Source organism: Protopterus annectens, chromosome 10.part0, assembly GCF_019279795.1.
Source record: "Protopterus annectens isolate FY-2018-M chromosome 10.part0, PAN1.0, whole genome shotgun sequence".
Lineage (NCBI taxonomy): Eukaryota > Metazoa > Chordata > Ceratodontiformes > Protopteridae > Protopterus > Protopterus annectens.
In genome coordinates this window covers 1,282,922,547-1,282,944,865 of record NC_056744.1, presented here as the reverse complement: position 1 = coordinate 1,282,944,865, position 22,319 = coordinate 1,282,922,547, and positions in this window count along the sequence as shown.

Below are 22,319 nucleotides of genomic sequence, written 5' to 3'. Positions count from 1 at the left end.
TGCCCATATCCCAGCTCACTATGTGGTACTGTTTCCGTACCACACATGTGTTGTTCCAATGTATAGTACATATGCCTACATTGAATACCTCCACCATTGTATGCACAGCTGTCCACACATCCAGCAATGACAGGTACTGTGGTTTCATGTCGGTGTTTCATTTAGTTTGTATATATTGCACATGGGTAGCCAGTGTGAATGATGACAGATGCGACCTGTATATTGTGACTGGACCATACATTATGTGTACATGTGTTAACTGGCCACATGGCGTATAGATATATGCATTAACATGCCTGATACTGATAACTGTCTCACCTGCAACGGACTGATGTCTGTGTGGCATGCCAGAGGTACCTGTATAGGGGTGACACAGCAGTTTGAACATTATCCATGACTGTATGACAGCCACAGGGTGCACTGTGCATGTTAACACATTTGCCTGTACAATAGCATATAGTATGCACATGTGTGCATACACAGGGTAGCATACTGTAGTATGCGGCATGTGTGTAAACATACCTTGCATATGATGTTACATTACATATTGTACAGTGACACATGCAACTTAATGGGATATAATAGTCATATGTGCAGTAGTGACTTACCAGACCACTCCAGGCTCATTGGTTGGGAGACACCCACCTCCACGATGGCAGCTAGTGTTTGTGGATGTTGTTCTGAGGGTGTCCCCAGGCTGGCCAGTAGCTCCTCGGTGTGTGTGAATGGGGGCTGGGTTGGTGGGCCACCACCTGTTCCACCTTGTTCCCTGATGATTGCATTGGCACGCTGTTTCGCATGTTGTATCATGTCTGTGCAGTGTCTGCGCACCTGCTGGTAGGTGCGGTTATGGCCACCCACATCATTAACCCTCCTGCAAAGGTGCTGCCACAGGTCATCACGCTGCTGGGCAAGCTGTGGCACATGGCTGAACAACACCTCATAGTTCTCATGGAGGTACGGGATGAGGGCATCATCCTCCTGACGGCTATATGCTGGCAGCTGTGAATGAGGCATTATCTGGAAGACATAATGATGGAGACAGGTCACAGTATCACAGAGATGTACAGAGATACAGCTGCACATACATTTGTATTAAATCTAGTACATCTGAACAGGTATCTTTGCAAATCGGCATGACACTGACACGACTGCCATGTTTGTGTCACACACATGTAGCACCCGTTATGCATTGGATATCATCACCATATATGTGTGTCACTTCATTACATTGTTCATACTCCATGTGAATGCTGTCTTGATGTGGGCATGTCTGTTTGCCTGTACCGGTGTTCTTACCTATCAGCACATGCCTGGATGTGTCCACAGTAATGCTGTTGACCTTGATGCTGTGTATATGTCACATATCAACACATAAACTGCCTTAATGGACATGAGCAGTGACAATGCACACATACACATGGAAACCTTTACATGCATGTGTTTTGCCATATACATCTACACGGCACTGTACAACAGTTCAACATCCTGCCACGTATCGCCTGTGTTGCACATGTGATAGACATGGGACAATGGCTAGCCGGACGTCATTCGCAGGGATGGTTATCAACTATGGCATGTACGGGCAAGGTTTTCTAGCTGTATCCGACAGCCATTTTGCCACTGCGAGGTGCATCAGTGCCACATTACTGATCCAGACAGTTAATAATACATCTACCATGCGGTCATTGCACCATGTATGACAGAGATGACATGTGCAGCTTTGATGGACAGGGTTGCATGGTATGGCAGGAGAATGTAACATGTATGGCACAGGGATCTATCCAGCATGTGGCGATCCTTGTAGTAGGATGGTGGCTGTCCATGATGTATGTCTTTCAGATCAGGATATGTATGTGTAGCATGTCCAACATCACAGTGTAGCACATGTTTTTATGCAAGGTAGCCAGCATGCTGCATAGTGGAGGTGAGGATTGTGAAGGCTGGTGTCGCCCATCCACGCATGGCCAATACCCCTTAAAGGTGATATGTGATCCGATATTGGTCACCCGAGTGCTGAGTATGCCTGTGCAATGATCTCCATGCTCATGGCTGGCACCCTGTCATGACATGGGTGCCTCGTATGACTACCTAACAGGCCTGGTGACGTCACCAACTCTGGGAGGTGAACTGCACAGCACCATCCCTTACACAGTGTCCATAATGTTGACCGCTGCCTAGGTGGTAGTTAATGGGTACAGGGTTATTCACCTAGTGGTGACAATGCTATTATCAGCTGTCAGATTGTCCACATATGTCACACACCTCACCCACAAAGCCCATTCTTTATGTTGTCCACAACACTGAGACAGCTATTGCTCCTAGGTCATGGAAATTCACATCCTTACATAAACAGATGCCTCCCATTTGTCTGTGTGGTATGGGCTAAACTGAGGGGGGAGTACACAACATTAACCCTGTTTTACGGTAGCTGCCACTGGTGTGATATGCACATGTCACTCAGACACCTTTTGTAGTGTTGCTTCTGTCAACAGGCCACTGGTAGAACACTCCTGTGACAAACGAAGGTGCATCTAGTATACTCAGTGTAGCTGGAACATGGTATGGGTGATGATGCCCTATGACCTGTCACAGGTATGCTATGCAGTGTGAAATCATCCGTACTGTCATCTACTTCTGTACTGCTAACATCTATGTTGATAAAGGTTCATAGACTTGCAGACAATACTCAGCAGGGTAATAGTGCAGTGCCTCCAATTATGACTGTCGTCTCCACTTGTGGGTTGCAGTGGGTTGATATTATCCAACACCCTATCTGTATTGCATATTCATGCTCAGCAGCTGTTCAGAACATGTGAGCACTTCATGAGCTACTGACTACTATAGCACCCATTCCAACTCATGTCTTACAAGTACACTGTCTGTCCTTACATTTCCAGCTTGCTTACAGTACAACAGCTGTTGTACACACGTAACTCACATATCTTGTGAGACATGGTTGAATATACAGGCATGTCCAAGTGTCACGTACCAGTGCTATTGCCTGTCTATATGATGAATATGGCAAACATGTGGCAATAGAGCAATTGTCTCATGTACACAGTCAATGCTCACCTCCCAACATACGACACTACAGCCTGTGGGAGATGCACATATGTGGCCATGCTAGGGGTAATGCTCTCTCCAACCCAGACTGGACCTGACATTCATGTGGGGACGTTTAACATTTGCAACACACCCCACTCATCACATAGTCTCACTAGATCTCCACCACCACAGGCCACACATAGTATGAGTACGACATTTGCAGAACCTCTCCATACTCTGTGTAGGCACTAGAGGTAGCCCCCATTACCAAACACAACAACAATTACTTATAGCCCACAGACTCATGTGTGCCCATCAACTACAGCCAATAGGGTGTTATAACATTCCCAACACACCGGTCATAGGTGACTCTGTAGGCGGTCACACTGATACACCAGGGGTCACTGCAGTGGCTGTAATGTACAGAGGTACAGGTAACACATGGCTCTGCTGTTCACAGACAGGGAACTACCCTAGAGAGGTGCCGCCAGTGTAAACACTGTAGTTGGGCTTACACATAGACTTGCCAGACAGCATAGTACCTCGCTATGTACCTGTGAAGCTATTACATGTCCTTTCTGCATAGTTAATTGAGTTGCTATTCCATTTCAATTGGCTATCATGCTGTTACAGTGTCCCGTGACTACAAGCCATATGTATCCTGTTATTGTGTATCGTACATGCCAATTGACGATACCATTTGTTTGCATGATATAACAGTTGTGCTGTGTAGAATATCTGACATATCTACCTACAATACTGTACATTACACATATTTTACACATTATCCCATAATGCAAAGCATACTTGCACAGCAGGACCATCTTAGGCATGTTATTGTCGTTATATGCCCATACACATGCCTACTGTGATGGTATATCAACATATACTATCCCCTGCTATGGCACGTACTTGTTCGACATACCCTACCACTGATGGCGGGTGGTGTGGAATTGTTCTGTTTAAAGCCCTCATGTAACATACCTTGTGGTGTATGTGATGTTTACCTTGTGGCCCACAGCAGGATACACAATTTCTACAAGCATTGCTATGCTCAACAAGACATCACTACAGAATACCTTTTCCCACTTTATGCATTGCGTACACTTTTAATTAATACAAAACAGTCTCTACGTACACTAACATACTGAGTGTTCTACATACCTTGTTAGCATTCCGAATCTTCATAAATATCTCTCTCTTACAACTTTACTGTTTAAACGGTTCTATGGTATGAGCATACGGTTTGAATGTATGGCAAGTCATCCTTATATACGTTGATACCTGTAACATGTGGTTTCCTGCCACCAATTGGGGTTCCTGAGTAAATTATTACATGCACATCAGCTGTGCAGCTATTCCATTCACCAATTACGCGGCAACAGTGGGGTATAATTTAATTCTCCACTTGGGCATTGCCCTTTTGCCCTACCTTCGGGGAGACGGCCTGTATGTGTTTTGTTGTGAGGAGTTGCAACTGATATTTGTAGAGACACGGATATTTTGAATTCATGCCCCCATGGATTGTGTGTGATGGCTAGAGTATGTGGTTCTACATGTGAGTGTACCTGTCATCTCAACCGTCTGATAAGGGACTATTGCAAACAAATCCTGTAACATCGCTGTCTGTTCCATTATACAACAGCTATGATTTCACATGGCGCCTTTACAAATGTGTCTCTCACAAGGTATGTTAACGGTTCTGCAGATGTAATTGAGTGAGTGGATGTTTGTGATGTTATTACAGTCTGTATTGCAATTGTTTCGGGTGTGGGGGAGATGTAGGTGGGTGTACATAGCATATACAGGTTTGTGGGGGCTGCATTCCTACATATTCCATATATTTGTGTGGTCTCCTACTCTAATTGAAGACCTACCACTTAGTAGACTGAACTATGGTTGTTACGGGCTTTTATACATTGAGCCATTGTTAATTGGTTTCTATATAGTATGCAGGTGAGGTTGATACTTCCATACCTCCGGAAATACAGCGATATGTAAAGGAATGTTACTAAATGACAGCTGTCTCATGTATTTCTGTCACAGATATTTGCACTCATTGCAGTTGTGTTGGTGACTGAGCCTCTTTGGCATGGGTTGCCACCTTTTCAAATGGCCATAGTGGGACATTTGCAGGACACACATCGGTGTTTACAGGCCGACACATACCCATGGTCAGTACACAGGATAGAACATACTTTTATCCTGAATACATACTTATTCTTGTAGCACTTTAGCTACTTATCATGTTTCATGTAACGTTTACGTTTTGTAGATACAGGCATAACTATTTAATGCAACTGTTACATAATATATGAGACATAATTATGTCCTACAATCTCGGACATTTGCCCTTTTTAATATTTTTTGTCAGGACACAACTGCCCAGGGAGGGGCTGTCCCTCTTAAAGTGGGACAGGTGGTACCGTATGCCTACGGCCAACTATGACCACACCTACTGTACTGCTCTACCTCCGAGTTAGCACTAACAAACACACGATGCTAACACACACACACACATTACAGTCCCACAGAAACGCACACGGCACCCTCAACACACACATACACAGACTACAGCAATCACAAACACAGTTGAACACAGTACCTACGTGGACCGCAACACCGGCAGCGATGACTAAATGTCCCTTAATATTGTGATAACATTACACGCGGTTCCAGAGTTCCAGTACTGTGTTCTTTCGGTCTTTAAGCCTCGTGATTAGGCATGTCAATATGTGACACATTCCATAGTTGGTAGTATCCTATTTATTTCTACCTCCATGGTTGTGTACATGTTGTTGACCTATCTATACATTTGCAGATATAGGTGAATCCATATATATCAACATATATCTCTCTATCTCCCTTTCTAGCGCTATTGTGTACATGTCGGTGTATACTGTTTCCTGGACTCCGCACGTTTGTGTTTGAACCTGTCACATTACACACCTGCCGTTGGTACATCTTGGGTAGCTTAGTGTTAGGTGCTTGTGTACATGATTGCATGTTCTACTCCTGGCAGTGGTTGTTTTACCCTTCAGAGCAGGCACTATTAGTGCAGGGGTGAATAATGCTAGTTTCAACTGTTCTGGACATCACTGACCATGATCTGCGCAATATTCAGAGAAGCTTATCCCTGTTTCACGCATATCCGTATGGCCATGTTTAAACGACGCTTACCAGCACTGGGCAATGCATATTCCCACTAACATGTGCTAAACCTGATCTGATGACCTGCATCCACCATCCATTATTCGTGCCTTCAGGATTACGTAACGTCCCTTGCAGGACGTGGTACCGGGAACATGCATGACAGTCAGTGCATTTACCACTTGGGCATCTGGGATTTGTACACGTGTTATGGCGTTTTGTATGTGGACTGTACTATGGCTGTTACTCCATACTGCAATCAAATGAGTAACTCAGTTAGTTTACATATGGATGAGACCTATTAATGGTATGTCCAAGTGATGTTTAATGGATGTGCCCCAGCATTGGGAATGTATGTCACAGTGAGCCACACACTATAATGTGCTACACCTTCACACAACCATAGGTGGAGCATGCTGGGGTGACAGATACCTGTCATGGGTACACCCCATGCTTTGCCACTACATCCATAATTACATTGTATGGAGCCCCTCATTTACACACCAGGGAATCCATGCAGTGTGTGTGGGGAGCAGTGATTACACACATGGGTCCCGCAATTGGCTCTGCTCCACTGAGGGTCAGTTGGTTACTCGATGTGGTGGTGACAGCAGACACTGTTTGCCTCGATTGATGAATGGCCTCTGACAATTGGGCGTGTACCTACCGATGTACCTAGGAACCTATACATACAGTACCAACATATGCTGATAGGTGCATGTACTGTTCAGGTGTTGACATTTCTTGTTCCAATAGCTGCTGTGTGTGCAATGGTTGAGGGCTGCCTATGTAGGATTCACACAGTAGGCCACCTGGCCACCTATCCATTACAATTTACAGGTGGTCGTGTGTGTGTGCCATCCATTTTACTGTGTGTGCAGGTGGAGAGGTGTGTCAGTCCGTAGGGGTCTACACTTTCAGAGTATGTGCTATACGTTCCCTCTTTGCCAAGGCGTAGGCATATTGGGCACACCTCCATCTGCCTACTGGGGCTGGCACATGGTGTTCATGTTCTGAATCCCTCTGTGCCTGTGATGGCCTTGGCTATTGCGGTGGGCTGTGAGGACCTTTACCATTATGTCCCTGCTGCAGCTGTTTCCACAGGATCATATTATGTAGCATGGCACATACTATGAAGATGTGGGCACATGTGCCTGGAGAGTACTGCAAGGCTCCAGCAGATATGTCCAAGCAACAGAACCGTGATTTCAGCATCCCGAACACATGCTCTATGATGATTCTTGTTTTTGCGTGTGCCTCATTATGGCGTTCTTGCATGGGTGTGTGTGCATTTCTGATGGGAGTCATCATCCATGGCTCCAGTGCATAGCCAGCATCTCCCACAAGGTGGCCATGTGGGATGTCCCCCCTGACAAATACCTGATACAGCTATGAGGCATGCCAGATGTGGGAGTCATGGTAGCTTCCAGGGCTGCCAGCACACACATCCATGATAATGCCCTGGGCATTGCACACGACCTGGCAGTTGATGGAGTGGTATCCCTTGTGGTTTATGTAACGCCTACCATGCTCACCGGGTGGTGACTTGATATGTATGTGCGTGCAGTCTATCGCACCCAGTACCTCCGGGTAGTGTGCCACATGGTGGAAGAGATGCATATTGCTGGCCAACACCTCCTGAGTTCGGGGGAAGTATATATGCTCATTGGCATGTGGTAACATGGCATCCAGGAACTGGTGTAGTACCCTGGATGCTGATGCCTGTGAGATCTCCATTATATCTCCAGTTGGCCTTTGAAAGGTACCTGTGGCTAGTATTCGCAAGCTTACACATACCTTTGTGTCCACTGGGATGGGTTCCCCTCTGTTGTTTCTGGATCTCAGGCGTGGCTGGCACAGCTCAACTATTTGCTGTAAGATGTCCCTGTCCACCCTGTAACGCTCTACTATCTCCAGATCATGTAGCCCCTGGTAGGTTACACTTGGCCTGAACACTCTTCTCCTCCTCTGGGGCCTGCGGTGGTTGTCAGCATCATCCTCTACAACACCTTCAGTCACTAACACATGGTGATGAATCACAGCTATGGCAGCTCCCAACATGTACATTGTAAAAGTTCCCCATATGTTTACACCTATGGTGCAGTGTTTGGGAATACACAGGTGTGTGTGAGGTGCTTTCACACTTTATACTATTGTGCTGTGAACACTGATGGTGTCATAGGGTGTGTATGTACGATCATAGCTACAGGGTATCTTATGTGTTTTACAACAGGAACTACTATTGTGGTGCCTTTGGTGTTGAATTACATTTGGCTGCTGTGAATTACCTCTTGCCCTTCCCTTTACATTTCTTCACATTTCACCTCCCATTTTCTGGCATGCATCCAGCAGCCTGCTTTCATTTGTACTTTCCTAAACCTCGCTTATCTTGCGTAATGTGTTCTATGGCCAGTCTACTGCAGGTTTGATTTGCTCTGCTATGACAGTTCTCTTTTCTTTGCAATCCGAAACCTCCCCTATCCTGTTTTGCAGGTTTCTGCGATCAGACTTGTTAGCTGCCATTGATTACCCGCTGTGAGTTCATAGGTGTTAATTGCTCAGTTGTAGTCCAATTAGCCTACTGTGGCATTTCCTTATTTTCTTCCCCTGACCTTCCTGTTTGAGCTATGGTGCGTGGCGCGTGCGTCCGCTTACCGGGTTTCTGGCATGTTTTCATCCCCGTACACATGCACTTTCGGGCACCATATGTGCTCTCAGCTAAACAATGCTATACCTACCTCCCCACCCCTGTCCTGTGGCTTTGCTTAGCAATGGCCAGGCCGGATTTGCATTGCTCCAATGTGCATACAGCTACTGTGGCACACCCCACTGCTGATGTCATATATACCTCTAAACCACTCCTTGGTGTTGTAGCACTGCGCCATATGGTACATCCTTAGTCCGGCGGGACGTTTGTGATTCACTATTACCTGCCTCATTTGCATGGCATTGACTACTAATTCCTAGTTACCGCACCGAACACTGTCACAGACCCTTAGCAACCCTTGCAGCTTGGTTTTGGTGTACCATGCATACCATTGAGTATTATAGTGAAATCATGATTTGTATTACATTGCGGTTTTATGACATTTGTATATATTTTCTTTGTGTTCCCATTTGCGCACACATGCCCTGTGGTTGTACTTTGTGTTACTGTGGACATGAAATTAAATGTTGTTTTTTAGGTGTTGTGCATCTTTTCGTATGCCATTGGCTGTATATTTAGCCATTGGCATATGTTAACTTTGTAACACATGAGTCTAGTCCGCTTTCATAGCTCCGATGTTCTGTTTGGAAAAATGTAAACCGTGTTTTTTGGTTTACATTTCTGTGTGCTTACGCTACGCCTGCACCACTTCATGAATCGCTATGTACTGTCATTTACATGGTGCGGCACTGCGCATTGGGTGATTAGCATACCTAGGCCGAGGGCTGCGCAGATCTGGCGTACACCTGTAGTGCATGTGGAATTGGATCGTACCTGAATCGCTCGGCGGCCATATTTGGCATTATACCGCCTATGCTACACCTGCGCCTGGTGCAAGCTTCATGAATCCCGGGGACAGTCTATTTTTTTATTTGGCATTGTTTGTTAAAAAGTGTTTGTTAGGGTATGAGTCCAATTTCTCTGCAGATTTTCTTGATAGCCTGCTGTATCTGAATATCAAACCTTAGGTAGTTATCTGGAATGATGTTAAGTAGCTTTGTGTGGGCCACAAGTTCAATAGGAGTGTTGTTTGTATAGGATGTAGATTTTGATGTGAAAATCAATAACTTGGTTATCTTAGAAGTCAGCAGCAGGTGAGAACTGATGAGCCATTTTTTTCTTGATGTTCTTGGAGAAACGTATCAGTGTAGCATTATCAGCTTACTAAATGACAGTCGTGTCATTAGAAGCAGTGTAAAGGTCATTAATAAAAATGTTAAAGAGTACGGGGGTTGGGGCACTGCAACTGAGGTGAACGAGAATGGTGGTTGTTCTTTCTGTGCCATTTTACTGCCTGTAGTCTGTTAGAAAGGTACTATTGCACCTGGAGAAGGAGGGGTGTGAAGGCTGAGTGAGGATAGTATATGGAATGGAACCTGATGGGGCACAGAGTCAAACACCTGAAGTATGTCAAGGAAAATAAATGAAAAATGTTTCCAGAATCTCTGTCTAGGTTGATATGATGGGTGCAATTAAGGAGATCTGTGGTAGTGATCAGCTGTGGCTTTAAGCTGTGCTGGTCATAGGAGAGGAAGTTGTTATCTAATAAGTGTTTGAGAAGTTGGGACCATATTCACTTTTCAAGGCGTTTTGATAATTCAGAATGAATTGGTGGAGTCTCCTCTTTTGTGAATAGCAATAATTAGTGACTTTTTCCAATTAATAGGTACATAGTCTACTTGAATAGAGCTGCTTATGAGGGCAGAGCCATGGTATGCTAAAGGCTTGGAAGCCATGCTAATATATTCCAAGAGAAGATCATCAAGAGAGAGTATAGTGGGTTTTAACTTATAAATTACTTTTTGATGGGGGAGATAGGAACAGGGTTGATATGGAAGACAAGAATTTTAGTGTATGGTTCTATGGAATTGAAGGGGGTAGGTGGATTGCTGTTTATGAGTTGACTGAATGTATGAAGTATGAGTTGAGTTGGTTAGAAATAGGTTCAGTATGGTTGGTAGTAGTACTGGTTGTATGGACTGGGTGACTGGATTTAATAAATTGATAATGGAGAACACCAGAACTGTTTGGGATTCATAGTTTGTGTGTACTGGGCTGATGTGTAATGATTTTTTTATCAGATCTGATTGATTTTTTGGAGCAGCTGAGGAGTACTCTGAAGTTTTGGAGAGTAGTCCCTATTATGACCCCACTATTGCCAGGCTTTATTTCTGACTCACGTTAAGTTGTTTAGTCATTTTGGGGAGATAAGGAGTGGGGTTTAATTTGACTCTTTTGTCTCTGGCTAAGGCTAACTGGTTTAATTTAGTGAGAAAAGTGTCATTAAAACATGAAACTGCTTCATCCAGAGGGAGAGGGTATAGTAGATGCCATTTGCTAGTTTTCATTATTTTTTGATTGCACCTTTGTTAAGCTGAGCTAAGTTGTGGACTGTGTTATAGTAGTGGTCATTTTGAGGATGATCTGGCAATCTTTTAAGAAATACTGGGAAGTGGTCACTCATAGAGTTTTAGAGGGTACCAGAGGAAATTATTTCACTTCAGTCAGATGTCAGGGCCCAGTCTAGAACTGAAGATCTAATGGATTGTTTTCTGTATCTAGTTGGAGAGGCAATAAGTTTAGTAAAGTTGCATAATTTTATGACAGAGGTGAAGTTAGGAGCAGAAACAAATTGCCAATCAATATTTACATCACATGGTTTTGTTGTTGATATTTGTGGTTAGCATTGATAGAAAATCCTCTAAAGTTGAGCTGCTGCTGCTTGGGGAATATAAATATTGATGAGACAGATATTTTTGTGATTATTGATTTTTTTAAGAGTAAAAAAGTATTTTGGCATCGTTGAAAGAGGATGAGCAGATTGGATATGGTGAGAGTTCCACTGAGTTATTTCACAGAACTGCTATGCTTCCTGATTTTTTGTGTGATCTGTCTAGTTGCAACATATTAATTCCTGGGGGGAATTATTTAATCATTCTTAGTTTTGGACTTTATGCAGGTTTCAGTCAAATCTAAACTATCAGGGTTATGTAGTATAACCAAAGTCTGTAGCTTGTGCATTTTATTGCATATGCTTTGGCATGTCTGTGATGAATGAGAATTCTGGGGATATGGTGACTGTTTGAATAAGAGTTATTAAACTGTAGGGAGTATGTGCTGGGGTGATTGCAAAGGAAGAATTGAGAGATGAGTAGTGGGCCATGGGTAGATATAATGAGAGGCGGTTCATGGTTTGGCAGATCTTGGGTAACAGATGTTTTTTTTTTTTGCTTTGCATCTATGTTTAAAAGTAAGATTAAATAGATAGGGTTAATATAGTTTGCAGGAGATTTTTGTAGGAGGATATAAGAGTGTGGAAAGAAATGAGGGGAGATGCTTTGCAGAATGTGGTTGATTAGAAGTAGAGATTGTTAAGATAGCTATTATGTATGCAAGAGTGGGGGTTGTTGGTTTGGTGTAAGGAGATCTGGAATGTGGTAAGTTGAGAAATAGACAGGAGTAACACAGTGAGAGGAGGATGCTAATGAGTAGTATGGTAATTTGTAGTGGAGAAGAGATCTATGCCTGGCATACAGATCATTGCCAGACCCTACTCTGATGGAATTCTTGCATATCCACGAAACAAACAGTATGAGAATTACCCATTCTAAAGACTTAAACCTTGCCAGTGATATAAATAGGACCTGCTGGAGAGATAGGTATGTATCCTAGAGACTACTCCATCTATAGAACAGGCTCCCCATCCATTTGAAGCAGAATTTTTCCCTAATCCAATTCAAGTATGTCTCTGATGCAAAGAGGTAACCTGTAAATGGTTCATCTTCCAGGCACATGCTTACACTTGTCAAGACTATCAGAACTCGTCTGAGACTTGACATGCATGGCCAGGCTTAAAAAGGCCCTTGTGGTCATTAGCCTAGTAAACACCTATGAACCTATGAACTTAGTAGCAAGTACGGTGTAGAGGATCAGAGATTGGAGGTACTTTTTGTGAAGATGCAGTGAACATATCAGTAAAGAAGGTGAGTGAAGTATAGAAGAAGAGAGAGCTAACTGAGAGGATAGAATCACATTATGATGGAGACAGTGAAGTTAGGGGTTAGAGGTTAAGGTATAGAGGAGATGTCTGAGAGTTTGAGGTTCATTGATAACAGAGGAAATATAATGATGGAATGAATTCCCTACTCATGCAAAAATCATCATAACCCCTGTCTAAAGAATGTAGGCTTTAAAATGCTAACCACACCTGCACTTGTTTTGCCTTTTAGTCTGTTTGTTTCAGGTAGCATTGAATAATAATCCACATGTGTGATACTTGCATTCTTTGAACTGGAGTGAATCAGTGACCATTTGATTCCTTTGATGAAGATGCTGTTCACTACTAGGATGGCAAAGGAACATATGAAATAACTTATTTTCCTTTGGATTATAGTTATGGGTTTGACCTGCAACTGGCACAATTCTTGGTGTGAAACACAGGTGATAAATGCATGCACTGTTATGTGTTTTCTATGGGTGTGAAACACAGGTGATAAACGCATGCACTCTTATGTATTTTCTATGGGTGTGAAACACAGGTGATAAACGCATGCACTGTTATGTGTTTTCTATGGGTGTGAAACACAGGTGATAAACGCATGCACTGTTATGTGTTTTCTATGGGTGTGAAACACAGGTGATAAACGCATGCACTGTTATGTGTTTTCTATTTGTGTGAAACACAGGTGATAAATTCATGCACTATGTTATGTGTTTTCTATGGGTGTGAAACACAGGTGATAAACGCATGCACTATGTGTTTTCTATGGATGTTAAAAACAGATGATAAACGCATGCACTATGTTATCTGTTTTCTATGGGTGTGAAACACAGGTGATAAACACATGCACTGTTATGTGTTTTCTATGGGTGTGAAACACAGGTGATAAACGCATGCACTATGTTATGTGTTTTCTATGGGTGTGAAACACAGGTGATAAACGCATGCACTGTTATGTGTTTTCTTTGAGTGTGAAACACAGCTGTTAAACGCATGCACTATGTTATGTGTTTTCTATGGGTGTGAAACACAGGTGATAAATGCATGCACTGTTATGTGTTTTCTATGGGTGTGAAACACAGGTGATAAACGCATGCACTGATGTGTTTTCTATGGGTGTGAAACACAGGTGATAAACACATGCACTGTTATGTGTTTTCTATGGGAGGGAAACATAGGTGATAAACACATGCACTATGTGTTTTCTATGGGTGTGAAACACAGGTGATAAAAGCATGCACTATTATGTGTTTTCTATGGGTGTGAAACACAGTTGATAAACGCATGCACTGTTATGTGTTTTCTATGGGTGTGAAACACAGGTGATAAACTCATGCACTGTTATGTGTTTTCTATGGGTGTGAAACACAGCTGATAAACGCATGCACTGTTATGTGTTTTCTATGGATGTTAAACACAGGTGATAAACGCATGCACTATGTTATCTGTTTTCTATGGGTGTGAAGCACAGGTGATAAACGCATGCACTGTTATGTGTTTTCTATGGGTGTGAAACACAGGTGATAAACTCATGCACTGTTATGTGTTTTCTATGGGTGTGAAACACAGGTGATAAACGCATGCACTATGTTATGTGTTTTCTATGGGTGTGAAACACAGGTGATAAACGCATGCACTGTTATGTGTTTTCTTTGGGTGTGAAACACAGCTGTTAAACGCATGCACTATGTTATGTGTTTTCTATGGATGTGAAACACAGGTGATAAATGCATGCACTGTTATGTGTTTTCTATGGGTGTGAAACACAGGTGATAAACACATGCACTGTTATGTGTTTTCTATGGGTGTGAAACACAGGTGATAAACTCATGCACTGTTATGTGTTTTCTATGGGTGTGAAACACAGGTGATAAACACATGCACTGTTATCTGTTTTCTATGGGAGGGAAACACACAGTGATAAACACATGCACTATGTGTTTTCTATGGGTGTGAAACACAGGTGATAAAAGCATGCACTATTATGTGTTTTCTATGGGTGTGAAACACAGTTGATTGCAAAGGAAGAATTGAGAGATGAGTAGTGGGCCATGGGTAGATATAATGAGAGGCGGTTCATGGTTTGGCAGATCTTGGGTAACAGATGTTTTTTTTTTTTGCTTTGCATCTATGTTTAAAAGTAAGATTAAATAGATAGGGTTAATATAGTTTGCAGGAGATTTTTGTAGGAGGATATAAGAGTGTGGAAAGAAATTAGGGGAGATGCTTTGCAGAATGTGGTTGATTAGAAGTAGAGATCATTAAGATAGCTATTATGTATGCAAGAGTGGGGGTTGTTGGTTTGGTGTAAGGAGATCTGGAATGTGGTAAGTTGAGAAATAGACAGGAGTAACACAGTGAGAGGAGGATGCTAATGAGTAGTATGGTAATTTGTAGTGGAGGAGAGATCTATGCCTGGCATACAGATCATTGCCAGACCATACTCTGATGGACTTCTTGCATATCCACGAAAGAAACAGTACGAGAATTACCCATTCTAAAGACTTAAACCTTGCCTGTGATATAAATAGGACCTGCTGGAGAGATAGGTATGTATCCTAGAGACTACTCCATCTATAGAACATGCTCCCCATCCATTTGAAGCAGAATTTTTCCCTAATCCAATTCAAGTATATCTCTGATGCAAAGAGGTAACCTGTAAATGGTTCATCTTCCAGGCACATGCTTACACTTGTCAAGACTATCAGAACTCGTCTGAGACTTGGCATGCATGGCCAGGTTTAAAAAGGCCCTTGTGGTCATTAGCCTAGTAAACACCTATGAACCTATGAACTTAGTAGCAAGTACGGTGTAGAGGATCAGAGATTGGAGGTACTTTTTGTGAAGATGCAGTGAACATATCAGTAAAAAAGGTGAGTGAAGTATAGAAGAAGAGAGAGAGCTAACAGAGAGGATAGAATCACATTATGATGGAGACAGTGAAGTTAGGGGTTAGAGGTTAAGGTATAGAGGAGATGTCTGAGAGTTTGAGGTTCATTGATAACAGAGGAAGTATAATGATGGAATGAATTCCCTACTCATGCACAAATCATCATAACCCCTGTCTAAAGAATGTAGGCTTTAAAATGCTAACCACACCTGCACTTGTTTTGCCTTTTAGTCTGTTTGTTTCAGGTAGCATTGAATAATAATCCACACGTGTGATACTTGCATTCTTTGAACTGGAGTGAATCAGTGACCATTTGATTCCTTTGATGAAGATGCTGTTCACTACTAGGATGGCAAAGGAACATATGAAATAACTTATCTTCCTTTGGATTATAGTTATGGGTTTGACCTGCAACTGGCACAATTCTTGGTGTGAAACACAGGTGATAAACGCATGTACTGTTATGTGTTTTCTATGGGTGTGAAACACAGGTGATAAACGCATGCACTCTTATGTATTTTCTATGGGTGTGAAACACAGGTGATAAACGCATGCACTGTTATGTGTTTTCTATGGGTGTGAAACACAGGTGATAAACGCATGCACTGTTATGTGTTTTCTATGGGTGTGAAACACAGGTGATAAACGCATGCACTGTTATGTGTTTTCTATTTGTGTGAAACACAGGTGATAAATTCATGCACTATGTTATGTGTTTTCTATGGGTGTGAAACACAGGTGATAAACCCATGCACTGTTATGTGTTTTCTATGGGTGTGAAACACAGGTGATAAACACATGCACTATGTTATGTGTTTTCTATGGGTGTGAAACACAGGTGATAAACGCATGCACTGTTATGTGTTTTCTATTTGTGTGAAACACAGGTGATAAATTCATGCACTATGTTATGTGTTTTCTATGGGTGTGAAACACAGGTGATAAATGCATGCACTATGTGTTTTCTATGGATGTTAAACACAGGTGATAAACACATGCACTATGTTATCTGTTTTCTATGGTGTGAAACACAGGTGATAAACACATGCACTGTTATGTGTTTTCTATGGGTGTGAAAGACAGGTGATAAACGCATGTACTATGTTATGTGTTTTCTATGGGTGTGAAACACAGGTGATAAATGCATGCACTGTTATGTGTTTTCTTTGGGTGTGAAACACAGCTGTTAAACGCATGCACTATGTTATGTGTTTTCTATGGGTGTGAAACACAGGTGATAAATGCATGCACTGTTATGTGTTTTCTATGGGTGTGAAACACAGGTGATAAACGCATGCACTGATGTGTTTTCTATGGGTGTGAAACACAGGTGATAAACACATGCACTGTTATGTGCTTTCTATGGGAGGGAAACACAGGTGATAAACACATGCACTATGTGTTTTCTATGGGTGTGAAACACAGGTGATAAAAGCATGCACTATTATGTGTTTTCTATGGGTGTGAAACACAGTTGATAAACGCATGCACTGTTATGTGTTTTCTATGGGTGTGAAACACAGGTGATAAACTCATGCACTGTTATGTGTTTTCTATGGATGTTAAGCACAGGTGATAAATGCATGCACTATGTTATCTGTTTTCTATGGGTGTGAAGCACAGGTGATAAACGCATGCACGGTTATGTGTTTTCTATGGGTGTGAAACACAGGTGATAAACTCATGCACTGTTATGTGTTTACTATGGGTGTGAAACACAGGTGATAAACACATGCACTATGTGTTTTCTATTTGTGTGAAATACAGGTGATAAACGCATGCACTATGTTATGTGTTTTCTGTTGGTGTGAAACACAGGTGATAAACTCATGCACTGTTATGTGTTTTCTATGGGTGTGAAACACAGGTGATAAACGCATGCACTATGTTATGTGTTTTCTATGGGTGTGAAACACAGGTGATAAATGCATGCACTGTTATGTGTTTTCTTTGGGTGTGAAACACAGCTGTTAAACGCATGCACTATGTTATGTGTTTTCTATGGGTGTGAAACAGGTGATAAATGCATGCACTGTTATGTGTTTTCTATGGGTGTGAAACACAGGTGATAAACGCATGCACTGTTATGTGTTTTCTATGGGTGTTAAACACAGGTGATAAACTCATGCACTGTTATGTGTTTTCTATGGGTGTGAAACACAGGTGATAAACACATGCACTGCTATCTGTTTTCTATGGGAGGGAAACACAGGTGATAAACACGTGCACTATGTGTTTTCTATGGGTGTGAAACACAGGTGATAAAAGCATGCACTATTATGTGTTTTCTATGGGTGTGAAACACAGTTGATAAACGCATGTACTGTTATGTGTTTTCTATGGGTGTGAAACACAGGTGATAAACTCATGCACTGTTATGTGTTTTCTATGGGTGTGAAACACAGGTGATAAACGCATGCACTGTTATGTGTTTTCTATGGGTGTGAAACACAGGTGATAAACGCATGCACTATGTTATGTGTTTTCTTTGGGTGTGAAACACAGGTGATAAACGCATGCACTGTTATGTGTTTTCTATGGGTGTGAAACACAGGTGATAAACTCATGCACTTTTATGTGTTTACTATGGGTGTGAAACACAGGTGATAAATGCATGCACTTTATGTGTTTTCTATTTGTGTGAAATACAGGTGATAAACGCATGCACTATGTTATGTGTTTTCTGTGTGTGTGAAACACAGGTGATAAACTCATGCACTGTTACGTGTTTTCTATGGGTGTGAAACACAGGTGATAAACGCATGCACTATGTTATGTGTTTTCTATGGGTGTGAAACACAGGTGATAAACGCATGCACTATGTGTTTTCTATGGATGTTAAACACAGGTGATAAACGCATGCACTATGTTATCTGTTTTCTATGGGTACGAAACACAGGTGATAAACACATGCAGTGTTATGTGTTTTCTATGGGTGTGAAACACAGGTGATAAACTCATGCACTGTTATGTGTTTTCTATGGGTGTGAAACACAGGTGATAAACGCATGCACTGTTATGTGTTTTCTATGGATGTTAAACACAGGTGATAAACGCATGCACTATGTTATCTGTTTTCTATGGGTGTGAAGCACAGGTGATAAACGCATGCACTGTTATGTGTTTTCTATGGGTGCGAAACACAGGTGATAAACTCATGCACTGTTATGTGTTTTCTATGGGTGTGAAACACAGGTGATAAACGCATGCACTGTTATGTGTTTTCTATGGATGTTAAACACAGGTGATAAACGCATGCACTATGTTATCTGTTTTCTATGGGTGTGAAGCACAGGTGATAAACGCATGCACTGTTATGTGTTTTCTATGGGTGTGAAACACAGGTGATAAACTCATGCAGTTTATGTGTTTTCTATTTGTGTGAAATACAGGTGATAAATGCATGCACTATGTTATGTGTTTTCTGTGGGTGTGAAACACAGGTGATAAACTCATGCACTGTTATGTGTTTTCTATGGGTGTGAAACACAGGTGATAAACGCATGCACTATGTTATGTGTTTTCTATGGGTGTGAAACACAGGTGATAAACGCATGCACTGTTATGTGTTTTCTTTGGGTGTGAAACACAGCTGTTAAACGCATGCACTATGTTATGTGTTTTCTATGGGTGTGAAACACAGGTGATAAATGCATGCACTGTTATGTGTTTTCTATGGGTGTGAAACACAGGTGATAAACACATGCACTGTTATGTGTTTTCTATGGGTGTGAAACACAGGTGATAAACTCATGCAATGTTATGTGTTTTCTATGGGTGTGAAACACAGGTGATTGCAAAGGAAGAATTGAGAGATGAGTAGTGGGCCATGGGTAGATATAATGAGAGGCGGTTCATGGTTTGGCAGATCTTGGGTAACAGATGTTTTTTTTTTTTTTGCTTTGCATCTATGTTTAAAAGTAAGATTAAATAGATAGGGTTAATATAGTTTGCAGGAGATTTTTGTAGGAGGATATAAGAGTGTGGAAAGAAATGAGGGGAGATGCTTTGCAGAATGTGGTTGATTAGAAGTAGAGAACATTAAGATAGCTATTATGTATGCAAGAGTGGGGGTTGTTGGTTTGGTGTAAGGAGATCTGGAATGTGGTAAGTTGAGAAATAGACAGGAGTAACACAGTGAGAGGAGGATGCTAATGAGTAGTATGGTAATTTGTAGTGGAGGAGAGATCTATGCCTGGCATACAGATCATTGCCAGACCATACTCTGATGGACTTCTTGCATATCCACGAAAGAAACAGTACGAGAATTACCCATTCTAAAGACTTAAACCTTGCCTGTGATATAAATAGGACCTGCTGGAGAGATAGGTATGTATCCTAGAGACTACTCCATCTATAGAACAGGCTCCCCATCCATTTGAAGCAGAATTTTTCCCTAATCCAATTCAAGTATGTCTCTGATGCAAAGAGGTAACCTGTAAATGGTTCATCTTCCAGGCACATGCTTACACTTGTCAAGACTATCAGAACTCGTCTGAGACTTGGCATGCATGGCCAGGCTTAAAAAGGCCCTTGTGGTCATTAGCCTAGTAAACACCTATGAACCTATGAACTTAGTAGCAAGTACGGTGTACAGGATCAGAGATTGGAGGTACTTTTTGTGAAGATGCAGTGAACATATCAGTAAAGAAGGTGAGTGAAGTATAGAAGAAGAGAGAGAGCTAACAGAGAGGATAGAATCACATTATGATGGAGACAGTGAAGTTAGGGGTTAGAGGTTAAGGTATAGAGGAGATGTCTGAGAGTTTGAGGTTCATTGATAACAGAGGAAGTATAATGATGGAATGAATTCCCTACTCATGCACAAATCATCATAACCCCTGTCTAAAGAATGTAGGCTTTAAAATGCTAACCACACCTGCACTTGTTTTGCCTTTTAGTCTGTTTGTTTCAGGTAGCATTGAATAATAATCCACACGTGTGATACTTGCATTCTTTGAACGGGAGTGAATCAGTGACCATTTGATTCCTTTGATGAAGATGCTGTTCACTACTAGGATGGCAAAGGAACATATGAAATAACTTATCTTCCTTTGGATTATAGTTATGGGTTTGACCTGCAACTGGCACAATTCTTGGTGTGAAACACAGGTGATAAGCGCATGCACTGTTATGTGTTTTCTATGGGTGTGAAACACAGGTGATAAACGCATGCACTCTTATGTATTTTCTATGGGTGTGAAACACAGGTGATAAACGCATGCACTGTTATGTGTTTTCTATGGGTGTGAAACACAGGTGATAAACGCATGCACTGTTATGTGTTTTCTATGGGTGTGAAACACAGGTGATAAACGCATGCACTGTTATGTGTTTTCTATTTGTGTGAAACACAGGTGATAAATTCATGCACTATGTTATGTGTTTTCTATGGGTGTGAAACACAGGTGATAAACCCATGCACTGTTATGTGTTTTCTATGGGTGTGAAACACAGGTGATAAACACATGCACTATGTTATGTGTTTTCTATGGGTGTGAAACACAGGTGATAAACGCATGCACTGTTATGTGTTTTCTATTTGTGTGAAACACAGGTGATAAATTCATGCACTATGTTATGTGTTTTCTATGGGTGTGAAACACAGGTGATAAATGCATGCACTATGTGTTTTCTATGGATGTTAAACACAGGTGATAAACGCATGCACTATGTTATCTGTTTTCTATGGTGTGAAACACAGGTGATAAACACATGCACTGTTATGTGTTTTCTATGGGTGTGAAACACAGGTGATAAACGCATGCACTATGTTATGTGTTTTCTATGGGTGTGAAACACAGGTGATAAATGCATGCACTGTTATGTGTTTTCTTTGCGTGTGAAACACAGCTGTTAAACGCATGCACTATGTTATGTGTTTTCTATGGGTGTGAAACACAGGTGATCAATGCATGCACTGTTATGTGTTTTCTATGGGTGTGAAACACAGGTGATAAATGCATGCACTGATGTGTTTTCTATGGGTGTGAAACACAGGTGATAAACACATGCACTGTTATGTGCTTTCTATGGGAGGGAAACACAGGTGATAAACACATGCACTATGTGTTTTCTATGGGTGTGAAACACAGGTGATAAAAGCATGCACTATTATGTGTTTTCTATGGGTGTGAAACACAGTTGATAAACGCATGCACTGTTATGTGTTTTCTATGGGTGTGAAACACAGGTGATAAACTCATGCACTGTTATGTGTTTTCTATGGATGTTAAACACAGGTGATAAACGCATGCACTATGTTATCTGTTTTCTATGGGTGTGAAGCACAGGTGATAAACGCATGCACTGTTATGTGTTTTCTATGGGTGCGAAACACAGGTGATAAACTCATGCACTGTGATGTGTTTACTATGGGTGTGAAACACAGGTGATAAACGCATGCACTATGTGTTTTCTATTTGTGTGAAATACAGGTGATAAACGCATGCACTATGTTATGTGTTTTCTGTTGGTGTGAAACACAGGTGATAAACTCATGCACTGTTATGTGTTTTCTATGG